Genomic DNA, 12,772 nt, shown 5'->3' with positions numbered 1-12,772 from the left:
CCACAACCGTGTATCAAGAATCTGCGTACGCTTTAGCGGATACTGTACGCACTCATTAACTCTGTACACTACTTGGATTTGTGCAAAAGAGCAGAAATGCAAACACCACACATTTTGTTTTCAATAACCATTTGAACCAGTTGAAATCTATTATCTATCTCTATACACATAAAAGATTGATTTGACTAAAATGTTGTTTTAGTTTGGCATAATTTGTAAAACAAAACGTGTTGGATGGATATTTGTGTTCAGCATTAAACAGAGTATTTACAGACACACTATTTAAGTCAGAAAAGCAAAATTGTCTAAATGCTGCAATATTCAGTGTGCTGTCCATGCTATCCAATAAAAGGGTTCTATGAGGTTCTTTCCCATGAAACATTAATGTACTCTAGTTACAACTACTGTATTAGACGATGCAAGCAGAATCTTAAACAGCAATGTCTGGCGAGTCATGGAGCCTTCACCATGCCCACCCATTCTGAAATTAATTAATTTTCTGTACCCAATTGGTTGCTGAATCTTCTAGTTAAGTTGTAACTAGAACTCATTGAATCATAGCACTGAGTGTTCACTCCTGGCCATTATCTCAGGGTGGCTGGTTACTGAACAGCAGGAACTCTGATCATGTCTTTTACTGGCACAGGGGCTATGACGCTGGAGTTACTGTGATGTACTCTGAGCATAACGCGCATAACACACACACACACACACACTTGCGCGCACAAACACACACACTTGCGCGCACAAACACACACACACACACACACACACACTGAATAACCGTCTGCATCTGTCCACAGGAGCTGTGACGCAAATGCTGGCAGGTGATAGGTGAGCCGAGACTCAAAGGGACACACAGCACAACGGAACTCAACACAGAACAAACACAACACAACACAACACAACACGACACAACACAACGCTTCACACAACGCACAGACGTCACATATTATGGCACAATAGCATTACACAAGGGGCGTGTTTATGAAAGGTGAGGGGGGGGGGGGGGGCGGGGTGAGTTGGGTTGTGGAGGAAGACCATGCTGGGTCAAAGTTCAGCACTCATGTAATAACACAGACAAGACGAAGATGACACGTGAGGATGATGATGATTATGGTGAATTACCGTCACTGTAATAGTGGTAATCTTCTGTTGTTGGCCAAGAGAGAGAGAGAGAGAGAGAGCGATATCAGGAGGGGAAGGGGAGGAGGAGGGGGGGGGGGAGTAGAGTGAGAGATAAGAGCAGCGGTTACGGACCAGACAAAAAGATGTGTGTCAGATGACACACACACACACTCACACACACCATTGCTCCAGAGTGTAGCACTATAGCTGTTTTCTGTGTGTGTGTTCTATGTTTTTGTCAGTTTAGATTTAGTCGCCAACCCAAAATGTCTAGCAGCCCACCCAAATGTCCATAACTTAAGACTGCGGTGCCTGCTGTACAGAGAGGAGAGGATATCAGTGGGACTCTGAGTGGGACTCAGTGGTTTCTGAGGCCCATAGGTGTCTGTGGTGGTGACTGCGTCTGAGGCCCATAGGTGTCTGTGGTGGTGACTGTGTCTGAGGCCCAGGTGTCTGTGGTGTCTACAGGCCCATGAGTGTCTGTTTGCGTGTAAGGCCCATAGGTGTCTGTGGTGTCTACAGGCCCATGAGTGTCTGTTTGCGTGTAAGGCCCATAGGTGTCTGTGGTGGTGACTGCATCTGAGGCCCATAGGTGTCTGTTTGTGTCTACAGGCCCATAAGTGTCTGTTTGCGTGTAAGGCCCACAGATGTCTCTTTGTGTCTGAGGCCCAAAGGCGTCTGTTAGCATCTGAGACCCAAAGGTCTATGTTTGCTTGTGAGGCCCAAAGGTGTCTGCTAGCATCTGAGGCCCAAAGGCGTCTGTTAGCATCTGAGGCCCAAAGGTGTCTGACCTGAAGGGCCTCCTGGATGTTCCCGTTGTAGTCGATGATCTCGGTGATGCCCTGGTCTCCCTTCTGCCCAGGAGGACCCTGTTTGGGAGTCACACACAAGAAATCAATAATCAATGAGGCACCACAAAAGCTTCATAGTGGATCTTCATAGCAGAGCAAATGAAGAAGATCAATGATGCCACTTCAAAGAGCTGAAAACCCTCCATAAAAAGACTGATTCATGCACAGAGAAACTATAACTATAATATATATATACAGATAACTATGAAGTCTCACTTGTACACAGCACCTTGCACTTTTACCAGCACGGGTGTGTGTCTCCATGGGCCCCTTATAAGGCTAAAACAGTGATATCATGAGTGAGCGCCTCATCTTTTGTGCATTTAAGTGCAATGTCACCCTCTAGTGGTGAAAAGTTGTTCTTTTAATAGTGTCTGGCCAGTGTCAGAAACTGACCTCCAGTGGACAAAATAAACTTTTGTCGTGTGCTCAAAAGGACATGTAAAGATGTGACTTGTGATGTTTTACAGCGGGGTCTACGTATATGAAATGTATATAATGCATAAGTACTTACTCTGGGTCCCATGAGTCCGAGGTCTCCTTTGTCTCCGAAGTCGCCCTGAAACATTTACAAGGAATAAACAGCATGTTCATGCAGAGAGCTCAGAGAGACAGAAATAAGGGGAAATGGCCACGATTGGAACATCCATCAAGGGTGTGATAATGCGATTTCATTTGAAAGGGGCGATGTGTCATTCTGTAGAATTGGAGTTTTCACGACACTTCTTCGTTGACTTGCATATTTAGGACAGCGGTTGAAGTACAATGTGGTGTTTGAAATGCTAGCTGGTTTGTGTGGTAACTTCAGTGGATGTCTGGTCAACACATCACAGGCAATTCTTACTTGTTTTTAAATCCACATAATACTTTTCTCAAACTCCACTGGGATAGGCACAGTATAAATGTACTCTGTATTTTGGGAGGGTTCATTCAGGGGGAAACTGAATTGAATCTCACTGACCTTTGTCCCTTTGGGGCCAGGTGTCCCTGCCTCTCCTTGCGCCCCCTAGTGGTGGGATGAGAAATGACCAACGTTAAAGACCTCCACAACTACAGTACACCAGTCACAGCAAAGATAGCATGTTGATCTTTTTTACTAATGATTCAATTCAATGTTAAACAATTCTAAGCACTAACATGCCCACGTATTCTGAAAGAATTGGATCATGTTTGACTGAAAATTAAAACCAAGCAAAATAAATCCCCTTATCAAACAAATAGTATTCATTTGAGCTTGAGAAAACTACTATTTCTGATTTCACCAAGCCACACAATATTAAGCTGCAACTGCAATGCAACCTGACTTGATGAGTCATGCGCCCTGTTAAAGTCATCAGGCCGACGCTGTTTATTTGAGCTGCCATGAGTAAATGCCCCTCCGTTTCTGCCACGGCTGAGTGTGCTGCCCCCCAGGGGGGCATTTGTTTAGATGGAAAAAGGGGAAGTGGACTCAGCGGAGTGGAGTCCACTGCCTCTGTTTAGACTGGACGTCCAGCAGGCCAGCAATCAACGCTGTGGTGAGAGTAACCACTCCTGGACTCTGGGCATTAGGCGCTCTACTGTTGCGTTGTCATTGTTATTTTACCCTACTGTGGGCTTTCAACAGTCTCTACTGAGAGAGAAATGCAGCTTCAAGCCTCTATACGTCTTGCAAATAGAATAATTAACAATAAAGCTGACTTTGCCTTTGTTTATGAGTATATATGTGTCTGCAGACCTGGATCGTAACAGGACACTAACATCATATCATATTAGTCCATTTGGACAAAGGCATCGGCTAACATACATAAACCTTGTATACCTTTATCAGTTGAACAGTTAAGGAACTGTCAAGGCAAATGTAGGTACTGTAAGTCATGTGAGTATTTGCTATCAAAGTAGTTGAATGTGTTTGAACAGCCATCCTGAAAAGCATTTTTGAATTTGTGTCATTTTTTAAGCCAGTTGGTATTTTTAATTTCCTTTAAGCGCCACTAAGGGGCAGCAGAGAACTACTTGAAGTGTGAAGAATTCCCCCTGAGCCCAATAGCACACAGCACACTCGCTACTTATAGTTGTGGGCCACAAAGTTTATGATATAGTCCAGAGTGCAGACATGGCGGAAAACAGAATGCCCTGGGCCCATGCAAATATGCGGAATGCCGGAATACACAGGGAAAACGGTGGAATCTCCGACCGCAAGGCTGCGTCTGTGTGAACACTCCTCCTCACACACTCCTTAGCCTGACCTCGGTGGCTTCTCTCAGACCAGGGTGACGCTACTGGCACTGTGGTTCACACACACACACACACACACACAGGCATGCACGCACACACACACACAAACACACACACACACACACACACACACACACACACACACACACACGTACACATGTACGTACGCACATGTACACATACACACTTCAACACGTGTGCATATTCACACAAACATCATCACACGCACACATATACACACACACACACACACACACACGTGCATATTCACACAAACATGGACACACAAACCAACACACACACATAAACTTGGATATTCACATGAACATTGACCTACACAAACACACACACACAGCAAAATAACTGACCTTCTGTCCAGCAGGGCCGGTCTCTCCTCGCTCGCCCTTTCCTGGTGGCCCCAGCTCCCCTCTCTCGCCCTGCAAAGACACACACACACACACACACACACACACACACACACACACACACACACACACACACACACTTTCTCAGGATCGCTCGCAGCCATCTGGGTGACCTTTTGACCTGCTGAGGTCAGGCCTATCGGTCGGGCATGTGTGCGGTGCGACGGGCGGGAGTGTTGGTTTCTGGGAGAGAGATGTGCGCCTCAGATCACAGGGGCGCCGACGCAAACACATCCATCGCAGAGAAGTGCAAAACCAACAGACATGGATTAGGCCTGCTGTTTGTGCGGTAAATATAGGACTGTCGCATTGCTGTGGTCAAGTCCGGGGCCACAGGCCTCCTACTGCACCCTCTTCCTCCCTCTTCCTCCTCCTCCTCCTCCTCCCCCTCCCCCTCCTCGGCGGTGGCTCTGACTTCCACGTCTCAGTTCTGTCACTCTAAGGGACCAGCACCGGCATCTCAAGAGGGCAGTGTGGTGTCATTGAATGCATCCGTACACATTTTCTCTCTCTCTCTCTCTCACTCTATTTTTCTTTTTCTCTAGTTTATAAGTATTCTCTTTCCCTTACTCTCTGACCCTCACTTGCTCTTTCTCACACAATCTCTTTCTCTCTTTCTCCCTCTCAGACTTTATCTATCTCTCCACTCTCCCTATCTCTCTCTCTCTCTCCTAGAGATAACTGAGGACTGTAAAGTTGAGTGGTCTGCAGTCCTTGCAGCGGCGAAGACAACACAAACTTCCTCCCCCCCGTACCCCCCACCCCCCCTCCTCCACCTTCGCCATCAGCGACTCCAGACATCTAATCTTCCTGGTTAACAGCCGGCTGGTCAGGGGAGCGACAGGGCCATTAACTCTCCCTCCACGCCCAGCTCTGCCCAGCTCCGCCCCCAGCTCCAGCCCAAACCAGCGAGCGCGCGGCCAGCTCTGCATTCCCTTCTGGTCAGTCTGCACTTCTTCCTCCTCCCAAAACGCCACATCTGCTGCTGCTGCTGCTGCTGCTGCTGCTGTGTCATGTCTGAGTCCTGCGTGCCGTGCTGATGCTATTGACTGGCACACGTCTGCCTGCGTAGTCCAGCGTAGTCCTGCGTGTGATGCTAGTGACTGGCACAGGTCTGCCTGCATAGTCCTGCATAGTCCTGCGTGCCATGCTATTGACTGGCACAGGTCTGCCTGCATAGTCCTGCATAGTCCTGCGTGTGATGCTATTGACTGGCACACGTCTGCCTGCGTAGTCGTCCGTGTGATGCTATTGACTGGCACACGTCTGCCTGCGTAGTCGTCCGTGTGATGCTATTGACCGGCACACGTCTGCCTGCGTAGTCGTCCGTGCGATGCTATTGACCGGCACAGGTCTGCCTGCGTAGTCGTCCGTGTGATGCTACTGACCGGCACACGTCTGCCTGCGTAGTCGTCCGTGTGATGCTATTGACCGGCACACGTCTGCCTGCGTAGTCGTCCGTGTGATGCTATTGACCGGCACACGTCTGCCTGCGTAGTCTTCCGTTAGATGCTACTGACCGGCACACGTCTGCCTGCGTAGTCGTCCGTGCGATGCTATTGACCGGCACACGTCTGCCTGCGTAGTCGTCCGTGCGATGCTATTGACCGCCACAGGTCTGCCTGCGTAGTCGTCCGTGTGATGCTATTGACCGGCACACGTCTGCCTGCGTAGTCTTCCGTTAGATGCTATTGACCGGCACACGTCTGCCTGCGTAGTCTTCCGTTAGATGCTATTGACCGGCACACGTCTGCCTGCGTAGTCCTCCGTGCGATGCTATTGACTGGCACACGTCTGCCTGCGTAGTCGTCCGTGCGATGCTATTGACCGCCACAGGTCTGCCTGCGTAGTCGTCTGTGTGATGCTATTGACCGGCACACGTCTGCCTGCGTAGTCGTCCGTGCGATGCTATTGACCGGCACACGTCTGCCTGCGTAGTCTTCCGTTAGATGCTATTGACCGGCACACGTCTGCCTGCGTAGTCTTCCGTTAGATGCTATTGACCGGCACACGTCTGCCTGCGTAGTCCTCCGTGTGATGCTATTGACTGGCACACGTCTGCCTGCGTAGTCGTCCGTTAGATGCTATTGACCGCCACACGTCTGCCTGCGTAGTCCTCCGTGTGATGCTATTGACTGGCACACGTCTGCCTGCGTAGTCGTCCGTTAGATGCTATTGACCGCCACACGTCTGCCTGCGTAGTCTTCCGTTAGATGCTATTGACCGGCACAGGTCTGCCTGCGTAGTCTTCCGTTAGATGCTATTGACCGGCACACGTCTGCCTGCGTAGTCCTCCGTGTGATGCTATTGACTGGCACACGTCTGCCTGCGTAGTCGTCCGTTAGATGCTATTGACCGCCACACGTCTGCCTGCGTAGTCTTCCGTTAGATGCTATTGACCGGCACAGGTCTGCCTGCGTAGTCTTCCGTTAGATGCTATTGACCGGCACACGTCTGCCTGCGTAGTCGTCCGTGTGATGCTACTGACCGGCACACGTCTGCCTGCGTAGGCTGCTGAGTGCTCTCCGAGATGCTCTACTGAGCCACAGAGCTGCTGTGACATCATGTCCTCAGCGGAATGTGTTGTTGTTCACAGTGGGAAACTGGTGCGCTCCTTAAACGCCCAAATGCGCATTTGTTTGTAGTCTGACATTTCACGCAAATTAAGTATTTAATTATTTGTTTATGTGCTTTATCTCCTCAGTAAGACACTGTGCACAACATATGGTTGCATGTGTCTTTATCTTCTCACTAAGACACTGTGTACAACATATGGTCTCACGTGTCTTTACTGCATGTCCTTAGTAGGACTCTGTGCACAACATATGGTCTCATGTGTCTTTATGTCCTCAGCAAGACACTGTGCACAACATATGGTCTCACGTGTCTTTATGTCCTCAGTAAGACACTGTGTACAACATATGGTCTCACTGTTCACAACATATGGTCTCAATGGTGTCTATTGTTTCATGTCTTTAATAAAACAATGCACCACATACAGTAGGGTCTAATGTCATTATGTCTACAGCAAGACTGTTCACCACAGAATGTGTGCTGTGTCTTTAAGTGTAAGCGAGACTATGCACCACAGAATGTGTGCTGTGCGTTTATGTTTAAGTGAGCCTCTGTGCACTACAGACTATCTGTTGTGTGTTTATGCCTTGGGTGAGACTCTGTGGCCTGCAGAAGGCCTGCTGCATCGTTATGGCTCCCGGCAGCAGACTAGCGCGCTCGTTAAACGCCCAGCGTGAGTCTGCTTGTCGTCTGCGGGCCAGCTGAGGGGCTCTAAACTACTGGTGGGAGAGCGCCACGGGAGAGCGCCACTGCCAGCCAGCCTCAGTGGCAGATGGCAAAGTTGGCAAAGTTGGCACAGGAGTTATAGTTCTCATTCTCACTCAGCTCCCTTGTTGCTTCCTGATAGCCTCGTGCTCTGATACCATCTCGCTGCAAACAGAAGCTAAAGCTGCACAGATTCAGTCCAGATCAGCCTCGGAGCCCGTGGATAAGGGTCGGATCAGGTGAGATCGGATCAGATCAGCCTCTGGGCCCGTGGATAAGGGTCGGATCGGGTGAGATCGGATCAGATCAACCTCTGGGCCCGTGGATAAGGGTCGGATCGGGTGAGATCGGATCAGATCAGCCTCTGAGCCCGTGGATAAGGGTCGGATCAGGTGAGATCGGAGCCCGTGGATAAGGGTCGGATCAGGTGAGATCGGAGCCCGTGGATAAGGGTCGGATCGCGTGAGATCGGAGCCCGTGGATAAGGGTCGGATCGGGTGAGATCAGCCTCTGAGCCTGTGGATAAGGGTCGGATCAGGTGAGATCGGATCGGATCTGTTCCTGATCAGCCTCTGAGCCCGTGGATAAGGGTCGGGTCGGGTGAGATCGGATCGGATCTGTTCCTAATTTAGATGTAGTTTGCGGAGCGTTTCAGAGTCAATCTCCCTCACCTGGTTCTGGTCAGGTGCTGACTGTAACGCTTGACCGTGAGGAGATGGGTTAGCACACCGATATTTGTCTGGGTTAGGTTTTGTTTGCTTTCGTGGCCTGACCTATATTTTCTAACATTGTTATTAACCACCAGAGTAAGAAGAAGAAGAAGAGAAGACTCTCCTTATCATTTAAAGAGAACAAGCTGAAGAGATGGCGTCTCTGATCTACACAGCATCAGGTAGGGCAGATTGCACAGCTCAGCTCCTCTTGCACTGGTGGTTGCCAGTTACAGTATGTACCCTCCTCTTTGTTTGGTTGTCCATATTGTCTTTACATATTGCTGTCTCTGTGTGCTCTATGTCTGTCTGCAGCAGTACCCTGTCTCTAAACCAAATTTCTCCCAAGGGAGACGAATAAATTAGCTTGACTTGACTTGACAGGTTTGAAGGTAAAGCCCACATAAAGGTTACTAATGTACAGCTCAGCATGGATTGTTTTGGGGGCCTACACAGAATTGAAGGACCATGAAGTGCACAAAAATCAGACTAGTTCCTGACAGGCCTGTTCATGAACTCTTTCTTGTGTGTGTAATAGTGTTGAGTAGAGTGGGTGGATGAGGTGGTGTGGGGTTTAATTACCCACCTTGGTTCCTGGAAGGCCCGGCAGTCCTGGTTCCCCTTGAGGTCCGAGGAACCCTGGTTCTCCCTGGAAGCGGCATAGTGAGAGATTTAATGTCATTCACTCAGCACAAACACACACACTCTCTCTCTCTCTCTCTCTCTCACACACACACACACACACACACACACACTGGCCACTCATCGCATCAACAGCATCAGAATCTCCAAACACACATCACACACCACACCCAGCCACAAGCCTGGTTACGGCTCAAGTGAACGGTGCATTTACTTTAAGCCAACAGGATTCTGCAAAAGCATTGCCTGCGTACACTCACTAAATTGAGGGGTTTTTTATGAAGTTTTTTTGTGCCCAAGCGGAAAAACCCCACAAGCTCGGCATGGATGGATGTACTTACACTACACCCTGTATCCTACCCCTGCATTACACTCCCCTCACCCCTCCCCCCTCCACCCGCCCCCCAAAAAATAAAAAATCTTTTCCAGTGGTTTCTGAACTTCCTAATGTGTTTCTCATCTCTGATGGGCTCGTTTTAATTTAAGGCCTGACCGAGCAGAGATCTATTAGGTGCTAATCGCGTCCCCGGCGCATGTTTGCGGCCGTGCGTGAGGAGGGAGGAGGAGGAGGAGAAGGAGGAGGAGGAGGAGGAGGAGGCGGCGAGATGGTCCTCTGCCATCAGTGAGAAAAAGGAGAGGAGGAGGCCCAGGAGGGCTCGCCTTATGAAACCGTTTCTCATCACGCTCTCCGTTCTGAGCCGGCACGGCCGGGGGCGCGTTCGGACACGGGGAATAATAATAATAATAATAATAATAATAATAATAATAATAATAGCTAATATGTTTATAATGTCCTGTTCTCCACTGTTGCTCTGGCGACCTGAACTGCTTTACCCTGAGGCCTCATTGAGCAACTATTATGGCAAATAAGAGTGAGAGAGTTGAACATGATAATAACCTGTCTATCATTTAATGACGTCTCTTAGGAAAAAGGCCTCTTAATTCTGTGTTGCTCCCGCCTGAACCAAAATATTTTGCTCAAACTATCTTGCTCTTTTCTAGATACTTGATTGCACAAATCAGTGGCAACTTTGCAAACAAGGTTTCTATTTGCCTTGAGTTTTTGGCAGACATTCGTGAAGACTCGCAAACAGTCGGAGGAGGTAGTTCTCCAAACATTCAGTGGGGATGGACGTGAGCTGGTTACTGTTACCGTTACAATATGTTTACCCCACATCATTCAAATCTAACTGTTCAGAGAAAACTAATTTGCCGAGAATGATCGCCACTGTTTGCCAAATTTGAACGCACCTCGCGTGTGCTGTGAGCATAAATTAAGAGATGATATGATGAGGGCACGGATAAAGACACACACGGGAGATCTTGACACCATTTGATTGTAGGGCAAGATTAAATCTGCTCCAACGCTAACTGTGCTCTGGCTAACTGTGATTAATGACAGACTACTTTAGCCTACATTGGTCTATGTGAGACTATATGCGAATACATGAGACTGCATGACACTTTGTAAGGCTAAATTAACCCATGAGATTACGAGACTAAGACTGCATTAGTTCACATGAGACTGTTTGAGACTATATGTGACCATTCACAGCGAAATCAGTCGTTTTGCGCACATCGTTATTTTGAGAAAATCAACAATAACAAACTTCCGGGTTAAAATGTTGAATTTCACGTTTTCGCATAATTCGGCTGTATACAGTCTACAGTTTCATATCGTGAACGCATTTCACTGAAAAACCTACGTTTTGACTGTTAAACCCGGCGAAGATTCAACACATTTGCTGTCATTCCCGTTGTGCACGCGCCGCTTAAACAGGTGATTTCTCCTCTTCTGGCATATCGTGACAGGAGAACCATGTCAACTTTGGATGCGGTTATCTTAGCGATAGTTTGTGTAATACCCTCGATATACATATCGTTGGAAAGCTTAGTTTATGGCCGTTCACGTGAGCACAATAACTTAATTTACTACATTTTACCGAAACGACTGGTTCCGCTTTACAGGGTCACATATGAGAATGTGAAAACTGGGCGTCTGCAAAGCGTTAGCCCCCAGTATAGCCAACTCTGGGTGTGAGTAGGCTAGGCTATAGGCTAGGCTATAACATGAGCGTGGGGTGTGGCGTGGTGGGGGAGTTAAGCGGTCAATAAGCATGTCAAGCCCCTTTAAGTGAAACCAGGGTTATAGCAACCAAGAAGGGCTCTTTCTCCTGCCCGTTTCTTATTGTAATAAAGCCAACAGGTTACAAGCATACCCGAGCGATACAGGCAAACAAACCAAAAACAGCAACGAGCGTGTGAGCTCATGCCGACATGCTTACTGCAGCATTCCACCCTCGCGCGTTATGAGCTCCAGACCAAATGACCTTGGACTTCTTTTCCCTGACTTTCCTTTTCTTTTCTTTTCTTTTCTTTTCTTCCTCCCCTCTTTCTTTGTTCCTTTCTTACTTTACTTACTTTGTTTCTTTCTTCTCTGTCCTGGTTCACTTGTTTTAACAGATGTTGAAAGGCTAAGGTGCTGAGTTTTTATATCCCAGGGGAAAAAAGGGAAGCTGTCAGAGCTGTGCATAAAAGGGCACTTTTCCTTTTCTACCCAAAAAGCTCTTGTCACATCACATCCCATCACATCACATCACATCCAAAATCATAGACTGCCATGGACACGAGGAGAGGACAACGTTTACTCTCATCTCTTCTCTGTCCCTCACACCATCTGCATTCCAATCATATCAGTGCATCTGACAGCGCTGAATACGCCACTAAATATAGAGGTGGGACAGGGAGCAATCACGCCGACTGGAACCTGATTGCTTCATTGTCTTGCCTGCACGAATCAATCAGGCCCTCTGTTCAGCCACCCACCCACCTGCAGCCCACAGCATGATGAGTCTGCTGCATCAACGTTTCGAGGTTAGATCTGAACGGAACCTTTTTTTAGATGAATATGTCATCCAGATAGAAGCTAGTGTGGCGTCAGATCACTGGGGTGCAGTTGTGCGGCAGGCACGCCCATACTGTCTGCCTGAGACAGAGCCAAACCAAATACTAGCAAACAACTCCGGCAGATATCTCAAAAGCTACAATAAATGACTGGAACGAATTCGGACTGCGTTTCATGAAAGTATCGCTGCATTTTGACCACCATAACTGAAATGAAATAGTGTTTGAAATAACAGTCTCACTTGCTCACTGGCGAGAGAAAACCAAAGCTTTTGGCAATACAAACTTAAAGCCCAGATAAATAAAGGCAGCAACAGTCGAAACTGTCTTTTCCTGAAGTAAAACAAAAACCATCTGTCTGTCTGTCTGTCTGTCTGTCTGTCTGTCGGTCTGTCTGTCGATCTATCTATCTATCTGTCTATTGCCTGTAAGGAAATACACTGTAAATAAGCATGAGGGTTCTGACATCACTGATGGCACTGGTGTGGGATTGGCTCAGGAAGCAGGAAGTGTCGGGGACAGGAAGTGAGGATGGTGAGGATGGTGGGGGATGAAGACGAGGGGGACTTTAGACACAACAACAGGAGCGGTAGCAGCGGAGAGCAGAGGTTACCTT

General features: G+C 48.2%; 1 long non-coding RNA gene across 1 annotated transcript; it reads right to left on the bottom strand.

The window, feature by feature from the left end:
• Positions 1 to 2,968: 2,968 nt before the first annotated feature.
• On the bottom strand, positions 2,969 to 9,260 carry LOC134059518 (uncharacterized). The gene is made up of 3 exons (XR_009935061.1): positions 9,197 to 9,260; positions 4,565 to 4,633; positions 2,969 to 2,985 (listed from the first exon to the last, which is right to left on the bottom strand). It is a non-coding gene; the product is annotated as an uncharacterized LOC134059518 (long non-coding RNA).
• Between the last annotated feature and the right edge of the window lie 3,512 nt (positions 9,261 to 12,772).

Source organism: Sardina pilchardus, chromosome 16, assembly GCF_963854185.1.
Source record: "Sardina pilchardus chromosome 16, fSarPil1.1, whole genome shotgun sequence".
NCBI classification, from domain to species: domain Eukaryota; kingdom Metazoa; phylum Chordata; class Actinopteri; order Clupeiformes; family Clupeidae; genus Sardina; species Sardina pilchardus.
The sequence above is the reverse complement of the archived record's forward strand: the minus strand, read 5'-3'. Positions and strand labels throughout refer to the sequence as shown.